An 18,777-nucleotide genomic window follows, 5' to 3' on the forward strand; every position below is an offset into this window, starting at 1 on the left:
ATAGTTATACTTATAAGATTGAGTATAATTCTGAGTTGATTGAAAGAGTTTCAATCAATAGCAAAACGAATAATAAGAATCTAGTAGGCAAAAGGATAAAAGTTTCTCTATTCTAAGAAGAAGGGAGAGTACCTTTTATTATGTTTTATGATAAAGTCTTAATGATTAAGAACCATATCTCAATTGATCCTCTAAGTGAGTCTTAGTACATTTGTATGTCTAAGAAGAGGAATCGGGAATTGTGGAAATGGTTAAAATCAAGAAGTCAATCATACTTCGTTCCAATATCAAGTCTTAGAGTTATATTCCAAGATTGTGAATTGAGTAACATGTCTTTAGTAGGTTTAAAACACTCAACAAATGTGGAATTGGAAAAAGTCTTCTTATTCCTGCACATTTGAGATTGGTAAGTTGTGATGTCTTGGATAAGACAAAGACCAACTAGAACCAATTATGTGAAGTGATAGTCTTGATAAAAACTACACTAACTCTTGAATATTTGTTTTGTCAAGGAATGTTTCTTGACAAGAGAATCTTATATGTCAAGGAGTCAGTGTGAGTCTTAATGGTCTTGAAAGATTTCAAGAACAAATCAAGAGTTAAACCTAGTTGATCATCACAAGCACACGACTTGAGGTTTAAAGCCTATCGTGGATGACATACTCCTTTTCTGTGCCATTCCAATTGAGTTAATTATGCATGTGAGTTTCATGAGTTCTCATTTGAATGCATAAAGACAAAGCACCTTGATCAATGGAAAGTACATTGATATGAAAGGGTGAGTTGCTTGGAAGACATGGTGGGCATTCATGTTACCATGAGGCAAGAAATCGAGATCGAGCACGTTCGGTCTATATGAGTTTGGATTTGTCGCAAACTTTGGTTTTGACAAATTCACATGGATAGGAACACATACACTTTAAAATCTAAGTGTCATGAGGTTTCCCTCCTTCATGAAAATGATTGTAAGGAAATGCTTTCACTAAGAGAGATTTTAAGAAGATTGAAATTGTGAAAATTGTATTCTCAAATTCGATTATGATTACGGCATCCCTCTTCATAGTTCGAATTGTGAGATTTGGCAATTAGTCTGAACTTTTGGGACTTAGTAACATAAGTTCTGAATTTCTTTAGACACACATGTGAGCTATCTAAGGCAAAGGTGTATGAGCTTACAAAGCTTAGATAAAGGCTTATTAAAGCATTAGGTATTAGAAATATGAACTTAAGAAATTCAATAAGCATTGTTTTCTGGAAGTTCAATTGTTTTCTGAATACATGTCAAAGCTAGTGGGAGCATAAGTGTTATGCTGGTAAGAAAATAATCATCATGTTAGTTGGAGCATGATTATTATGGTAAGTATCGCAAGTTAGCAATATTAATTATAGAAAACAAAGATTCACTTTGCAAAGTTGCAAGGGTTGAAAAGTTGTTTTGCTATAATTAAGGGAGAGAATATTATACTTCGTTTCAAAATCTAAAAGCTTAGATCGAGAAATGTTAATAAAATTTAGTCAAGGATACATAGTGCATTCTCAAAATTCGATTATGATTACGGCATCCCTCTTCATAGTTCGAATTGTGAGAACAGGGCACAAAAAATATTATGACAGAAGGCTGTTAAAGTATCACGTCTTTATGTGAGACATTATGCATCGTGTCCAATACGCTTCGGGTATAGGATCGATTGCATATGCTATAATATTTGACCATTCTAAAATTTTCCAAATGCCTAGGGCATTAAGAGGGAAAAGGACTAGAACTGGATTTGACTAAAATAATTAAACAACTATCAAAGGACGATCTAAGGTTCACTGAGGATTTGTCGCTTGTGAGTAGTTGGAAGTATAGTACTGGATGGACTATATTGACATTATTATAAATAGATAAGATTCTATTAAGAATGAGTTGTCATATGGCAAATATGGAAATGTTTCCATTAATGGGAGTTGGATATTAAGAAATATGTCTAGATTAGAAACTTTTATGCAAGAAGGATGTTCAAAGGAATGTACTTTGAATGTGAGACTTCACGTCTATGGAATTGTCTTGTAACAATTTCCGATAGAATACCTTGTAATTTCATTAGCCGGGTCTTGGTGACTTTTGTGCTGTGACATTACGAAAGAATCATTGCATAAAATGTTAGAATCTGACATATTCTAAAAGTGGCAAGAATTTGGTATTCTTATACTAATAATAAGGATTGGGGATTGTGAAATGAGTTTCATTGGAAAAAGTTTTTCAATTGATCTATTTCACAAAGTATGGACCATAGGAAACCAAAGTGTCTGTGCTTGGAGCATGGGACAATTGTGGTTATAATTCGAGTAATAAGTTGATTTTCTGAAACAGCAAGCAATGAATAATGAGTAATCAATATGGTGTTTAAATAAAAGTGTTTTTATTTACGCTCAAAAGTTTTGGGACCATATAGGATTAATATTATTATTGCGTTTCACTTTGCATGTTTTGACTTCCAGAATAACTGGGTTATTCGAACCTCCACAGTCGGTCATACGTTGGAAGTAGGTATGAAGGAAGACTGTCATGAATCTGTCTGTAGATTGTCTAAAGTGTTTAGACATAGCACAAGTTTGCTGCAGAGTTCATGAGTGCTTTGATAAGGTTAAAGTATTGGATTAAACCCACACTCACTTGAATCACTTCATGGATTTATCACGAGTGATTAGTGAGACGATAACATTGTATATTCTTGAAACCGAGACGTGTGAGTTGTTATTTGCTGGTCGGTTGCACATTGATGATAAGTAAACGCACCAGTAACTTGGTGTTATAAAACTTATTATTGTGTGTGATTCGATCAGTAGGTGCAAGCAAGCATTTGAGTCAAAGTTTATCCATTACTTTTACCCAAAGTTGGATGAAAGCGATATCTGTGGGCCCCTCGATGATTTAGTGATGACACCCTAAGCGCTTGGCCAAGCCGGGACTAAGTTGATGTGTTCAGTTGTAGTCTGTTGTCAGTCGGCATAAATCAGATGTCGGGAAACAATACATAGACAAAGAGAATGATTTGAATCCATGTCTCATGTCTATACGATATCTTGTAGAATGGAGGAATATACGATCCCTTATCTAAAGGACAAGTTACTGATCAGAGTTGACAGCGGCTTTTGAAAGCTACGATTGCTGATCAGGTTCTGAAGTCATACGCAGAATAGTTATTAGTCTTATCCAAGTAGGAGACTGTTGGATTAGTGTCTAAGTCCATAACTATTTTGGTATGTACTTGACCCGATTATGAGCATGGTCCTTTTGGGTTGCCTTCACCATAGCAATATGTAGGATGAATTAAGGAGAGAAAGGTTTAATTATGATTTATTAATATATTATAAGAATAATATATTAAAGGAGAAATCATATTGTTTAATTAATATTAGTCAAGATATAATAAAGAATTAATTCTGTGGCTAAAAGAGATTAATTAAACTTAGGGGACTGGAATTGTAATTATAGGATAATTGCAATTGGGCTATGGATCATCTTGGAATAATAGGTTGGACGCATTCTATGGGGAAGCCCATTAGAAATCGTCCAAGGCATGTTCCAGAAGGGGTCCATGGGCTGCTTAGGGCTTAAGCAGTCAAATTAGGGTTTCCTTGTTGGATAACCCTAATAGCCTAAGTATATAAGGAACCCTTGGGCACCAAAAACGTGGCTAACACTTGGATTAGGGTTTCCAGCCGTTTTTGGTGCCTCTTCTCTCTTCTCTCCTTCATCCAATTGCTTAGTGGTGTTTGTGACTCCATTAGAGGTGCAACACTTGAGGCACTAAGCTTTCTGAAGCCAAGGATTGATTGTTATTGCTATATAACAATCAAAGGTAAGATCTAAACCCTAATTTCAGTTATAGTTTATTAGATCTAGGGTTTATGGCTTTGGATTATCAATTGCATGTTCATTAGACAAACTAGATCCAAAGCTATTAGGGTTTGCATGTACACCATAGGATTGATGTATTTCTCGAAACCCATCAACTCTAAGGATAGACGTAACGATGGTGCCAAATTTGCGATTACCTACTACCATAAATACATCATAGGGATGTAGATGGAAACAATGAGAATCATACGACAAGACGCGAAATTTATAGAGTACAACCAGGAATGACGATCACTACTTACGATCTGGCTTATCATCATACAGCAGGAAAATGTCATCCCACAGAAATAACAAGCAGACCCATGAGACACCTCTCCTGCAGATGGACTCTACTACATTCCAAGATTTTGTAACAGCGGCAGTAACCGCTGCTATGGCACAACTCAACGCAAACAACACCAATGGAGGTGGAAATAGCGTCGACGACTCCAGCCGAAGGAACGAGCACGGAAACCAACAAGTGACAGCTTATAAAGGCACTCCAAACCCCAAGCTTAAGAGCAGGAAGCGGAAGTCTGGAAGTAAGAGAAAGGCACAGCCCACTCAAGGGTTCTCGAGGAAGCAACATGTTGTTGCTGCCCATGCGACCATGACCCCTACTATATCAACATCAGCGAGACCATATGCTGGAAGCCTTCCAAAATGCAACCAGTGCAATTTCCATCATAAGGGAGCCTGCCGGGAGCTGCATTGTAAGAAATTCAACCGAAAGAGTCACACCACCAAATACTGTAGAACTTATCCACGACAGAATCTTCATCCAAACAAAAACAACAACAACCGCAACAACCTTAACAACAACAACAATGATGAGACCAGTCACACCTACTATGGGTGTGGAGGAACCGGTCACTTTAGGCGCAATTGCCCCAAGGCTAACAATCAAGGAGCAGAAGGATCAGGAAGGGTCCTGAACTTGGGTCAGGGCGAAGCAGTCCAAGACCCGACAGTTGTTACTGGTACGTTCCCACTTAACAACTCTTTTGCTTGCATCTTACTCGATAGTGGAGCTGAGCGAAGCTTCGTTAATAACAAATTCGAGCACTTACTAAGACAACAACCCCAGAAGCTAAACGAAGCCTTCACGGTGGAGATGGCTAATGGGAAAAACCGAATTAACCTAGGATATTTATGTAGAGTACACCTTAACACTAAACAACCATTCATTTCAAATAAATTTAATGCCAGTAAATATTAGGAGTTTTGATGTGATAATGGGCATGGTTGGGTTAAGCCCCCACCGTGCTAATACTATGTGTTGCAAGAAGGTCGTTCGCCTTCACCTTCCCAATCACGAAACTCTAATAATCCATGGTGATAAACCTGGCGCCAATCCTCATCCTATCTCGTGCATCAAGGAACAGAAGTGCCTGCACCAGAAGAACTACGTTTTCCTCGCTCATGTTGTAGACAAGACCAAGGAAGAAGTAAGCATATAAGGTATTCCAGTTCCATGCGATTTTCCGGATGTATTTCCTGAAGACCTTCCGGGAATGCCCCAGAGAGACAGGTCGAATTTCTAATCGACCTCATACCAGGAACTACATTAATTGCCAATTCACCCTACACGTTAGCTCCCGCCGAAGTTCAGGAGTTATCCAGTCAATTAAGAAAAATGTTGAGCAAAGGATTCATCAGACCAAGCTTTTCACCCTGGAGAGCTCCAGTCTGGTTCATCAAGAAGACGGATCCTTCAGAATGTGCATCGATTGTAGGAAATTGAATAAGCTCACTATCAAAACCGATACCCACTCCTTCGGATTGATGAACTATTTGACCAGCTTCAAGGAGCTAGTTGCTTCTCCAAAATAGATCTAAGATCCAGTTACCATTGGCTCCGAGTCCGAGAAGAGGACATTCCAAAAACTGCCTTTCGAACTCGTCGCGACCATTTCAAATTCGTTGTGATACCCTTCGGTCTAATGAATTCTCCCACGGTATTCATGGACCCTACGAACCGAGTTATCCCAACCATTCCTAGTCAGCCTTTTTAATTATTTTCATCGATAACATACTCATCTTCTCACGAAGCAAGAACAAAACACTATCAACATCTACGACCAGCCTTGAAAGCATCAAAGCCGGAGAATATTGCGAAGAAAACACTACATGGATGGATAAAACTCTCGAAGTCGAAGGACGAAGCTTATAGTTATGCGAGTTGAGTTGGGCGTTATCTGGGTGATCGTCGATAGGTTAACCCAACCTGCCCATTTCCTGCCAATACAGAAATCAAACAAGATGGAAGGATTAGCTTGGATCTATATCCAGGACATCATGAGACTCCATGAAATATCGGTATCTACTATCTCGGATCGAGATAACGGGATTACTTCAAGACTTTGACAGTCATTTCAGAAGGCTATGGGAACATAGCTAAGTATGGAATAGAGCACACTTTTTCCCTTCAGAAGGATATCACTGCTGCTAGAGCCGAAGTAAGGGAGTTCCGTAAGAGCCAAGCCGCAGTGGAGAGGCGCATCATCGAGGCTGAACGTCAAGTAGCCCGAGCTCAGACTGCCACAACCACATACCAAGGTCCGCAGCGTGCTACCCGCTCGGAGTAGAGCGCGTACTTCTGGCGCTATGTATATATGCTTATCTACTAAGTGTTGGCGTTACTCTTTCTTTTTAAATGTAAACCCGACGGATTGTGAATGCACAATTCAGGGGCTCGAAATGCTGTCAAATTTTCCCTTTTTCATTGATGTACCCTAGACCTATGTAAGGTCAAATTTTCCTGATCGTTGTATCAAATATTAATATCAATGAAATTGACATGCATTTATTATTTCTTTGAGGATTCCATTAAATTCTTAGAATACTAAGGAGATCATACACTTATTATTGAAAGTTTCCATTAACTTACAAAATTCGGTAATGCTCAGAACACAAAACATATAACACTAAGACCTTCCGTAATCATTTCTGAAGACTTATCAAGAATTCATATCTTAACTTATGGCAGAATCATGCCACCAAGAAGAAATCCTCGACGCGTCAATACCACAGGAGCACCAACACCACCTCCACCACCAGCTCTAACGATGGATGCTGCTACTTTTCAGGCTGCTGTAATAGCTGTCGTAACCGCAGCAATGGCACAAATGAGTAACAACGGATCAGGAGGAGGGATAAATAGCTCTACTAATGGCCAAAACCAGGGACGTTCCGGGGAATGTACTATGACAACCGTCAAAATTCGAGTCGGTTCTAGATTTGAATAAACTTAGTTGCACATATAGGCACGACACATACTAGACTTAGTAACTAGAAGTTAAGATATAACCTATTAGAAACTTGGAAACAGTTAGAAACAATGGATAATATGTTTGGATTTCACATTGGTATGTGAATTCTACTACTAATTAACTGTAGAGACTATCCATATTCGGGTCACTCTTTGACTCGAACACCATTTCATGAATCATATACACACATCCTGCACTTGACCTAGAAGTAGAAGTTAGTTCAAAGTCTCATAGAAACTTAATTCAAAGTTGAAGAGTAGGACTAGTATACTTGATTCCTCAATTTCGCTTGAATCTCGAAATCACTACATAGAATGCCAATAAACCGCTAAAAATAAATTACAAACATTATTTATAACTATAAAAGAGTTATAATACCATAAGATAATTTAAAGTCTCAAATATTCTATTTATTTTGATATCCAAAGATTTACAAAATCTCAAGACCCTAAAAGCCATAAAAACTCATATTTATAAACTTTAACCTTAAAAATTCTATAAAAATAATTATGAAACTTATAATATGATCTTATAATAATTAAAATTATAAAAATTCATTCAAGGAAAATAAAATTTAACTCATTAACATTTACCCTTAATTTATAAATCAAAAATCAAGGTTTTATGAATAAAAACTTGATTTTAGTGCACATTTTATATAAATTTGAGATATTTTATAAAATAACTTAAATTTTATAAAAGAAAATAAATGAGAAAGGGGTATTATACTCAAAAATTCGGATCCCTCTCTCCCCATATCTCTCTCTCACACTCTCATTCTCCAACACACACACATCTCTCTTCTTTCTCTCTCTAGAAAACTCTCTCTACCTTCTCTCTAATTTTTTTTCTCCAAACACCACAACCACGGCCTCTTAACCACGAAATTATGGAGATTCATAAGGGGTTTTCAAGCCATAAATAAATTTAAGGTAAAGAACATACATCTGTTGAAGATCCACAACAATGATTTAAGCCATGCATGTGCATTTTACTTCAAAAACCGACTTCTACTTCTTCATCTTCTTCAAACTTGTTTTCTTTTTGTTAAAATTGTTTTTAGAACATCATGGATGTGTTTTAACACCATGCATGTATGATAAACAAGGTTGCATGTTCATGATCTTAGTGCAAAAATCGATTTTAAGGACTAAAACATCAAACTCAAGTTAAGAGCTTTTGAGAAACAAAATTTTGTTCATAAATGCATGTATACATTTTGATAAGTTTTAATCTTTTGATCTCTGGAAACATGACTAAAATATGAGTTTATCATGATATATTTAAAATATTTCAAAAGATTTACTCAAGGAAATGATGAAAACTCACTTTTCTAACCAATCATCATGCATGCAATCTGTCAGATTTCTTTACCTGACTTTAAACTGCCATATCTCACTCATTTATTAACCAAAATTCGTGATTCGTTTTCTGAAATATAATATTTTGAGTTAGCTTTCCAACCCATCTGACCTCACTGGAAAATTCCAAAATGTCGATTTTTACCGATTTTTACAAAAATGTTGCTCAAACAGCACTTTCCTTATGAACATTTGTTTTGTGTTGCATGTTCAAAGGACTTATTCATCACTAAAAATCATTCAAAAATTATTTTGAACTCTTAATACCATGTATTAATAGGTACATAAAGATCTTGATTCAAAAGTCTTTGTAACATGTTGCAAAAATTCTCAAAGTAACATCAATAATCTTTACCAAAATCACAAGAATCAAGTTTTCTCTATAATTGTTTGAGCCTTTAGGCATGTTTTTCGACATCAAAAATAAGAAAACAATTTTTCATTGTTATTAAATTGGTTGAAGATGCATTCTGGAAATTTTCAGCTTAATATATATTATCTTTATTTTTACATGAAAATAATAATAAAATAGAGTGTTAAAGCATATAAAATGCTTAAGCTTATAAATAAATTCTGGAAATATTTGTGGATGACCCTTTAAGTTAATAAACATCTCTCATTAAGTTTCATCGATTTTTGTTACTGTTTAGTGTAGTTTTTAATTTTCTTTTTATTTAGCTCCAATAAATCATAAAACCACTTTAGGGAATTTGAAAATATTATTTCTTATTTTTCGCAGCTTGTACCTTATATTTAAGACTCAGAAAAATATTTTGGGAATTTTTGAAAATGTATATCTATTTTTCTTGAATTTTTGTGTTTATAATGGACTAAAAATAAGAAAAATAGTTTTACTCATCCAAAGTTCATGAAAATTTACCAGCAACTCTCATAATATGTTAGGATGATACATAAAATGTTTGATGATTTTTATCTTCTGTATGCTATTTTTCTTCTATTTTCCCAAGATTTAATACACTTAAATGTACAAAAATCAGAAAAATTGTGTTAAACTTTTTGAAAACACATATTAATATTTTTCCCACATTATGTACACTGTAAAACAGTTACACAAAAATTATAAGAATTTTTCATGATAATTTACTATTTTTCCATGATTTTATGATTATTCAAGGAATTAAATGGTGAAAAATAGTTAGACAAATCAAAAAGTCAAGAAAATTTATCTTAAGGTCTTTGACTTCAATTAAAACTGAAATACAAAGTTTGGGAAAGTTTAGAACTAAATTGATTTCGTTTTGAATATTTAATCGTTGGAACACCTCTAAAATGTTAAATATTAACATTTCAATAATGGAAATTTTCCACTTAAATTGTTATATAACAATTGATTCTTTGAAACTTAATTTCCATAGAAAAATGTTTGTAACTTATCAATATTAAATTTTGACACATTATTGGCATAATTCTATTGTAGTAGTAAGTATACTAGTATTAGATTTCAGTTAGAGACTCATTAGTGTGTAACATCGTTGTAGGAAAACGATAGTGGTACGAGTGGAGCGTAGATCAAGGCATCATTTGCATAATCTCAATGCATTGTGAGTATTCACGCACTCCCCTATTTTCAGTTTTTTTATGTTTTGGGGTGGAAAAGCATGTCCCGAAAAACTATTATTTGTTCGTTGTATTTAAATTGATTTGTATCAAACATGATTGCTATTTTATTGCTATATCTCTCTATGTATGTCTATGCAACACGGAACATGAGAACTTATCGTATTAAGGCCCTTCCCTTATCTCTAACCATTAACTCTTTGAGCCAATGGTCATTATGGATAGCGCTATTAGGAATTGACAACTCCTCACTCGCCCTATTGCTGGAGTGCATGATACCATATTAATCTATGGAACGATAAGCATAGATCTTGATAGGGCTTCAGTCATAGGTTTGGTTGAGAACTCATTGTTTGCTCATACACATACAAACTTGTTATTTATTATGGCAATAAACTCGTTTATCAATTATAGCAATCAACTTTGTTTCTTATTATAACAATAAACTTTGTATCTCATTATAACAACGAACTTTTGTCACTAATACTTATTTACTTGTTTTAGCAACAAAATTGGTTGCTTCTTATAGTAACAAACTTGTTTGCTCCTTGTAGCAATGAAACTTGATTACTCATTTTAGTAACAAACTTTATTTCCCATGAGGATATGAACGTTGCATCTCTGTTGGGCAACATACTTTATTTCTCATGATAACAACGAACTTTGTTTACACAAACTTATTTACTCATTTTAGCAATATATTTTTATCTATGGAAACTTATATCAAAATTTGATTTCGATTCATGAAACCAATATTATTTTTAAACTTGTGAGTACTCACCAACTATTTTTATAGTTGACGCTCGTTTTACATGCTTTTTCAGGAATCATCGAGTAAGTGGCACTTAGGGACACTTAAGTTTTAGGAGCATTCGCATGTGTTGTATTTCAATTTACATTGTAATTTCTTTTAAAAGTTGTTCAAACCCATTGTAAAATTGTAATGATTTTTAATACTATGGTTGGTGTTGTCTTTTAACTTTTGCTATGAAACCCTTTATACTGCCACGCCTCGTGTTTCCGCTTTAGCGGGGTGTGACAGGAAATGGTATCAGAGCCGAAGGTTATAGAGAATACCGGTTTTCCTTTGGAAAACCATAACTATAGCCAAAAATTTTCTAAACGTTTTTAAAATATAGAACATACTACTGGTATAACTAATTCGAGTACACATTATTAGACTTTAATTAAGTATAGCCTGGCCAACTATGCTTAATTAAGGAAAATTAATGTGAGGCTGGAAACGGTTATAGTAGAATTATGTTCAAAACAATTTTCAACTTAAACTTTTGAAAAACAAATTTTTTCGGTGTGCATACGGGAATTGCATATTATAGGCATTCATCTAGATACACTTAGAAACTAAGTGCACTTTTATAACAACGCCTTTATTTAGAAATACTCTTATCCCTTATTAAGTGATAGGTTAACCACTTAGGTTGTATCACTAGCCACTCTAGGAGCAATGCACTTAGTACTGATAATGGGTATTCCTCGGTAGCTATTGACTTTAGATGTAAGGTTAGTAGCTAGATATACACTAGTAATAATCTTAAGTCGAAACCTATACCAATTATTCCTCAATACCTCTTCATCGTCTTCGTACTAGAGTTACAACTAGGAAAGCGTTCCGATACTGACACGGATGAAAATTGGAGCATCGCGTAAGGAGGTAGATGAGTCGTTTCTAAGTAATCACTTGGATACCATTGGTGGGCATTCCGGATTCGACTCACAAGGAGACACGGAGGTTTAACGCATACGTGAGACCTTATTACTACGCTACGATTTAGCTCTACGTTGTTTCCACCTTGAGCTTAAAACTTAACATAGGATGTCCCTTTGACCTCTATAAAAGGTCGTAAACTGCATTGACACCATAAAACGTTTTTCAAACAATTTTCTTGTCATTTATCTTGGGGAAAAGACATCAGTACTCGCCTTATACTTGCCTTATACTCTCCTTTGTATTTAGGTACCATCATCTACACTAATCTACCTATCCCTTAATTTTAATCTTTCCTCGAAAAGTTATTTCGCTTCATCGGTTTTGTTTATTATCGATAAAATATTTTATAACCACTTCATACAACTTAGTAGACCATTCCTAACAATGTAAACCATATTCTCGCTAAAACCTTTTTGACAACTTGCCTTAAACTTAACACTTTTCTTCAAAACTCGATTTAACCAATATTGGTTTTAACATTGCTATTTCAATTTCATTTCAATCCATTTCAATGGATAGATGTGCTTTTAAGGGCATATAAACCATTTTAAATCTTGATTACCATTTTGACACGTTTTCGAAAAACTTAGAAACATTTTCTTTTATAAAAGTGTTTAAATTCTATGCTATAAAACTTAGACATATGACATTGAAGTTCATATTACGTGTAAAAGCTTCACCGGATCTTTCAAACGAGTTTTGTTTTGGCTCTTTTGACCACTTTCTCATTTAGGCATTTTACTTTACTTAAATGTGTTTTCCTGAAACCCAACATGGTATTTTTACAACTTTCTAATTCAAACATGTTTATAAGAAATCTCTAATTCCTACATTTCCAACATACCTCATTTATTTATTTTATTTCAAATTACTTTTATACTTTGTAAAGTTTCTAAAATTTAAAGCATTGCAAAACTTAGTGTTGACTTTTAAACTTCCAGTGACGCACTTTCGACAATGCACAATTATTCTTCTAAATATATTAAGTTTTTACCTTATCCATTTTAATCATTGTTGGACTTCCTTTTAGAAAGTCAAAATTGTCAGATTTTCATTCGCCATTTGTAGGGCTTCTCTTTTTTCACAAATGGAGTTTAACTTAATAGATAACTTATGAATTTTTAGCAGTCCTTAGCAAACACTTTAGAACTCCCTCATGCCTATTTAATCATCAATATACATCAAATATTGAAGTTTGAAATATATCTCAACCTGGTTTTAAATCTACCTATAGGTATTGTTCTCAGAATTTTAACAATAACAATCATTGCCACCGCTACCTTCCTTTTTCTTTCCCCCGAACTTTATTTCTCGCTCTCCTTCTGATTTTAGATTTCGCACGCCATAATATTAACATAATACATTGTCTAACCGTATTCCTGTCTCTTTTGCTTCTCCTGGTATCATGTTCGTACACATAAAGACTAGAAGTCTGCCCTTCCGTTTTGAGCTATTAATGCGTGTATAGTCGTGAGGCATACTTTTGATTTAGTCAACTTTGATATGTTCAATTACGCCTTTTATCATATACATCTTGTTTTTATTTTGAAATCTACTATAAACAAGTGATCCTTATTTACATTTGCTCTTTCGTTCTAAATTCAAAAACATGATATAAAATGCAATTTTCATTGAATTTTTCCTTATAATTAATGCACAAGATGAATACTTTTATGCTTATCATTTTTCTATATTCGGAAACTATATGTGAAAGATATGTTTCCTTATGTTTTTCTTTTCTTTCAATACATCAAAGGTTTTGAATTTTACGATTATCTATTCTCTAAATGATTGTTTTCGTAGAAACACTAAACTAAGAATGCACTATTTTCAAATATCAACATTTTTACACCTTTCTTAAAATAGCATTTTACTTTGCAATTTTCAGTGAGTTCCTAAACTCTCAAACTTGTTTTCATAAGTATTCTGACTCCTCATAAACTTGAATTTGTCCTGACTTAGACAATTGGACAATTTCTCAAAAGTTTAATACAAATATTTCTATACAAATTCCTTTAATGACGACTTAAACCTTTAACCTTAATTAATCTTTATATTATTTACTACTTTGTTGGATCGCCACACATGTATCTTCATTATCTTGGAATTATTACACATTTTGATAATAGTGAGATTAATTATCATTTCTAAACACACATTTTGATAACAGTGAGATTTTTAATCACTTCTAAACACTTAAAATGCTATATACACAACGTCATTTAATTTATCATAAATTTTCATCGCCTCCATTTGCACCAATGACTCTCTAAATATATTTATTCTTCGAATAAGGTTTTATTATTGTAAGAGTAACCGTAGTAGTAATTATAGCCTCAGAGATGCTCAATCATTTCATAATTTATTTTGTCGACGACACTTAATTAGCCTTTACATTTGTAATGTACCAAAACTTCGTTGCTTACCCTTAGTACGTATTTTTAGGAACTTACCCTCGATCGTTTCCCTTTCATTCGTGCTACCCCATCTTATTTCGGAATATATCTTTTCCAGATGTAATAGCCAACCTGGAAGTGAACAAATTGTTCCTAATCTCTTCTTTATTAAGCGGCGAATTTACACTTAGTGCTAATTTAGAATGCAACTTAAGGATCAATGTGGATTAAACGCTCAGTGCAGTTGGTGCATCAGCAAAACTTATACCGTTCTCTTAATTCAGATAATATCTAACTAGATGATCTTTTTCGACTAGGTCGCCATGGTTGGATCATGATTCCATGAACCAAATTTTCTATAATCTAGACGACAGAACTCAATTTAGGGAAACACTAATTTGATTATAGCTAAAGAGTTGGGCCCTTCCCTTGAGGAGTTCACCCAAAATAATCAAAGAGCTCTTCAAGTTACCATCTCTCCAATTATACAATTGTATTCGACTGAGTTTTAATAGAATACGTCACGAATTGAATTTCGGGGCGAAATTCTTTCAACCGGGGGAGAATGTGACAACCGTCAAAATTCGAGTCGGTTCTAGATTTGAATAAACTTAGTTGCACATATAGGCACGACACATACTAGACTTAGTAACTAGAAGTTAAGATATAACCTATTAGAAACTTGGAAACAGTTAGAAACAATGGATAATATGCTTGGATTTCATATTGGTATGTGAATTCTACTACTAATTAACTGTAGAGACTATCCATATTCGGGTCACTATTTGACTCGAACACCATTTCATGAATCATATACACACATCCTGCACTTGAGCTAGAAGTAGAAGTTAGTTCAAAGTCTCATAGAAACTTAAGTCAAAGTTGAAGAGTAGGACTAGTATACTTGATTCCTCAATTTCGCTTGAATCTCGAAATCACTACATAGAATGCCAATAAACCGCTAAAAATAAATTACAAACATTATTTATAACTATAAAAGAGTTATAATACCATAAGATAATTTAAAGTCTCAAATATTCTATTTATTTTGATATCCAAAGATTTACAAAATCTCAAGACCCTAAAAGCCATAAAAACTCATATTTATAAACTTTAACCTTAAAAATTCTATAAAAATAATTATGAAACTTATAATATGATCTTATAATAATTAAAATTATAAAAATTCATTCAAGGAAAATAAAATTTAACTCATTAACATTTACCCTTAATTTATAAATCAAAAATCAAGGTTTTATGAATAAAAACTTGATTTTAGTGCACATTTTATATAAATTTGAGATATTTTATAAAAGAACTTAAATTTTATAAAAGAAAATAAATGAGAAAGGGGTATTATACTCAAAAATTCGGATCCCTCTCTCCCCATATCTCTCTCTCACACTCTCATTCTCCAACACACACACATCTCTCTTCTTTCTCTCTCTAGAAAACTCTCTCTACCTTCTCTCTAATTTTTTTCTCCAAACACCACAACCACAGCCTCTTAACCACGAAATTATGGAGATTCATAAGGGGTTTTCAAGCCACAAATAAATTTAAGGTAAAGAACATACATCTCTTGAAGATCCACAACAATGATTTAAGCCATGCATGTGCATTTTACTTCAAAAACCGACTTCTACTTCTTCATCTTCTTCAAACTTGTTTTCTTTTTGTTAAAATTGTTTTTAGAACATCATGGATGTGTTTTAACACCATGCATGTATGATAAACAAGGTTGCATGTTCATGATCTTAGTGCAAAAATCGATTTTAAGGACTAAAACATCAAACTCAAGTTAAGAGTTTTTGAGAAACAAAATTTTGTTCATAAATGCATGTATACATTTTGATAAGTTTTAATCTTTTGATCTCTGGAAACATGACTAAAATATGAGTTTATCATGATATATTTAAAATATTTCAAAAGATTTACTCAAGGAAATGATGAAAACTCACTTTTCTAACCAATCATCATGCATGCAATCTGTCATATTTCTTTACCTGACTTTAAACTGTCATATCTCACTCATTTATTAACCAAAATTCGTGATTCTTTTTCTGAAATATAATATTTTGAGTTAGCTGTCCAACCCATCTGACCTCACTGGAAAATTCCAACATTTCGATTTTTACCAATTTTTACAAAAATGTTGCTCAAACAGCACTTTCCTTATGAATATTTGTTTTGTGTTGCATGTTCAAAGGACTTATTCATCACTAAAAATCATTCAAAAATTATTTTGAACTCTTAATACCATGTATTAATAGGTACATAAAGATCTTAATTCAAAAGTCTTTGTAACATGTTGCAAAAATTCTCAAAGTAACATCAATAATCTTTACCAAAATCACAAGAATCAAGTTTTCTCTATAATTGTTTGAGCCTTTAGGCATGTTTTTTGACATCAAAAATAAGAAAACAATTTTTCATTGTTATTAAATTGGTTGAAGATGCATTCTGCAAATTTTCAGCTCAATATATATTTTCTTTATTTTTACATGAAAATAATAATAAAATAGAGTGTTAAAGCATATAAAATGCTTAAGCTTATAAATAAATTCTGGAAATATTTGTGGATGACCGTTTAAGTTAATAAACATTTTTCATTAAGTTTCATCGATTTTTGTTACTGTTTAGTGTAGTTTTTAATTTTCTTTTTATTTAGCTCCAATAAATCATAAAACCACTTTAGGGAATGTGAAAATATTATTTCTTATTTTTCGCAGTTTGTACCTTATATTTAAGACTCAGAAAAATATTTTGGGAATTTTTGAAAATGTATATCTATTTTTCTTGAATTTTTGTGTTTATAATGGACTAAAAACAGGAAAAATAGTTTTACTCATCCAAAGTTCATGAAAATTTACCAGCAACTCTCATAATATGTTAGGATGATACATAAAATGTTTGATGATTTTTATCTTCTGTATGCTATTTTTCTTCTATTTTCCCAAGATTTAATACACTTAAATGTACAAAAATCAGAAAAATTGTGTTAAAGTTTTTGAAAACACATATTAATATTTTTCCCAGATTATGTACACTGTAAAACAGTTATACAAAAATTATAAGAATTTTTCATGATAATTTACTATTTTTCCATGATTTTATGATTATTCAAGGAATTAAATGGTGAAAAATAGTTAGACAAATCAAAAAGTCAAGAAAATTTATCTTAAGGTCTTTGACTTCAATTAAAACTGAAATACAAAGTTTGGGAAAGTTTAGAACTAAATTGATTTCGTTTTGAATATTTAATCATTGGAACACCTCTAAAATGTTAAATATTAACATTTCAATAATGGAAATTTTCCACTTAAATTGTTATATAACAATTGATTCTTTGAAACTTAATTTCCATAGAAAAATGTTTGTAACTTATCAATATTAAATTTTGACACATTATTGGCATAATTCTATTGTAGTAGTAAGTATACTAGTATTAGATTTCAATTAGAGACTCATTAGTGTGTAACATCGTTGTAGGAAAACGATAGTGGTACGAGTGGAGCGTAGATCAAGGCATCATTTGCATAATCTCAATGCATTGTGAGTATTCACACACTCCCCTATTTTCAGTTTTTTTATGTTTTGGGGTGGAAAATCATGTCCCGAAAAACTATTATTTGTTCGTTGTATTTAAATTGATTTGTATCAAACATGATTGCTATTTTATTGCTATATCTCTCTATGTATGTCTATGCAACACGGAACATGAGAACTTATCGTATTAAGGCCCTTCCCTTATCTCTAACCATTAACTCTTTGAGCCAATGGTCATTATGGATAGCGCTATTAGGAATTGACAACTCCTCACTCGCCCTATTGCTGGAGTGCATGATACCATATTAATCTATGGAACGATAAGCATAGATCTTGATAGGGCTTCAGTCATAGGTTTGGTTGAGAACTCATTGTTTGCTCATACACATACAAACTTGTTATTTATTATGGCAATAAACTCGTTTATCAATTATAGCAATCAACTTTGTTTCTTATTATAGCAATAAACTTTGTATCTCATTATAACAACGAACTTTTGTCACTAATACTTATTTACTTGTTTTAGCAACAAAATTGGTTGCTTCTTATAGTAACAAACTTGTTTGCTCCTTGTAGCAATGAAACTTGATTACTCATTTTAGTAACAAACTTTATTTCCCATGAGGATATGAACGTTGCATCTCTGTTGGGCAACATACTTTATTTCTCATGATGACAACGAACTTTGTTTACACAAACTTATTTACTCATTTTAGCAATATATTTTTATCTATGGAAACTTATATCAAAATTTGATTTCGATTCATGAAACCAATATTATTTTTAAACTTGTGAGTACTCACCAACTATTTTTATAGTTGACGCTCGTTTTACATGCTTTTTCAGGAATCATCGAGTAAGTGGCACTTAGGGACACTTAAGTTTTAGGAGCATTCGCATGTGTTGTATTTCAATTTACATTGTAATTTCTTTTAAAAGTTGATCAAACCCATTGTAAAATTGTAATGATTTTTAATACTATGGTTGGTGTTGTCTTTTAACTTTT

Source organism: Lactuca virosa, chromosome 3 (genome assembly GCF_052849685.1).
Source record: "Lactuca virosa cultivar CGN04683 chromosome 3, Lactuca_virosa_CGN04683_v6, whole genome shotgun sequence".
Lineage (NCBI taxonomy): Eukaryota > Viridiplantae > Streptophyta > Magnoliopsida > Asterales > Asteraceae > Lactuca > Lactuca virosa.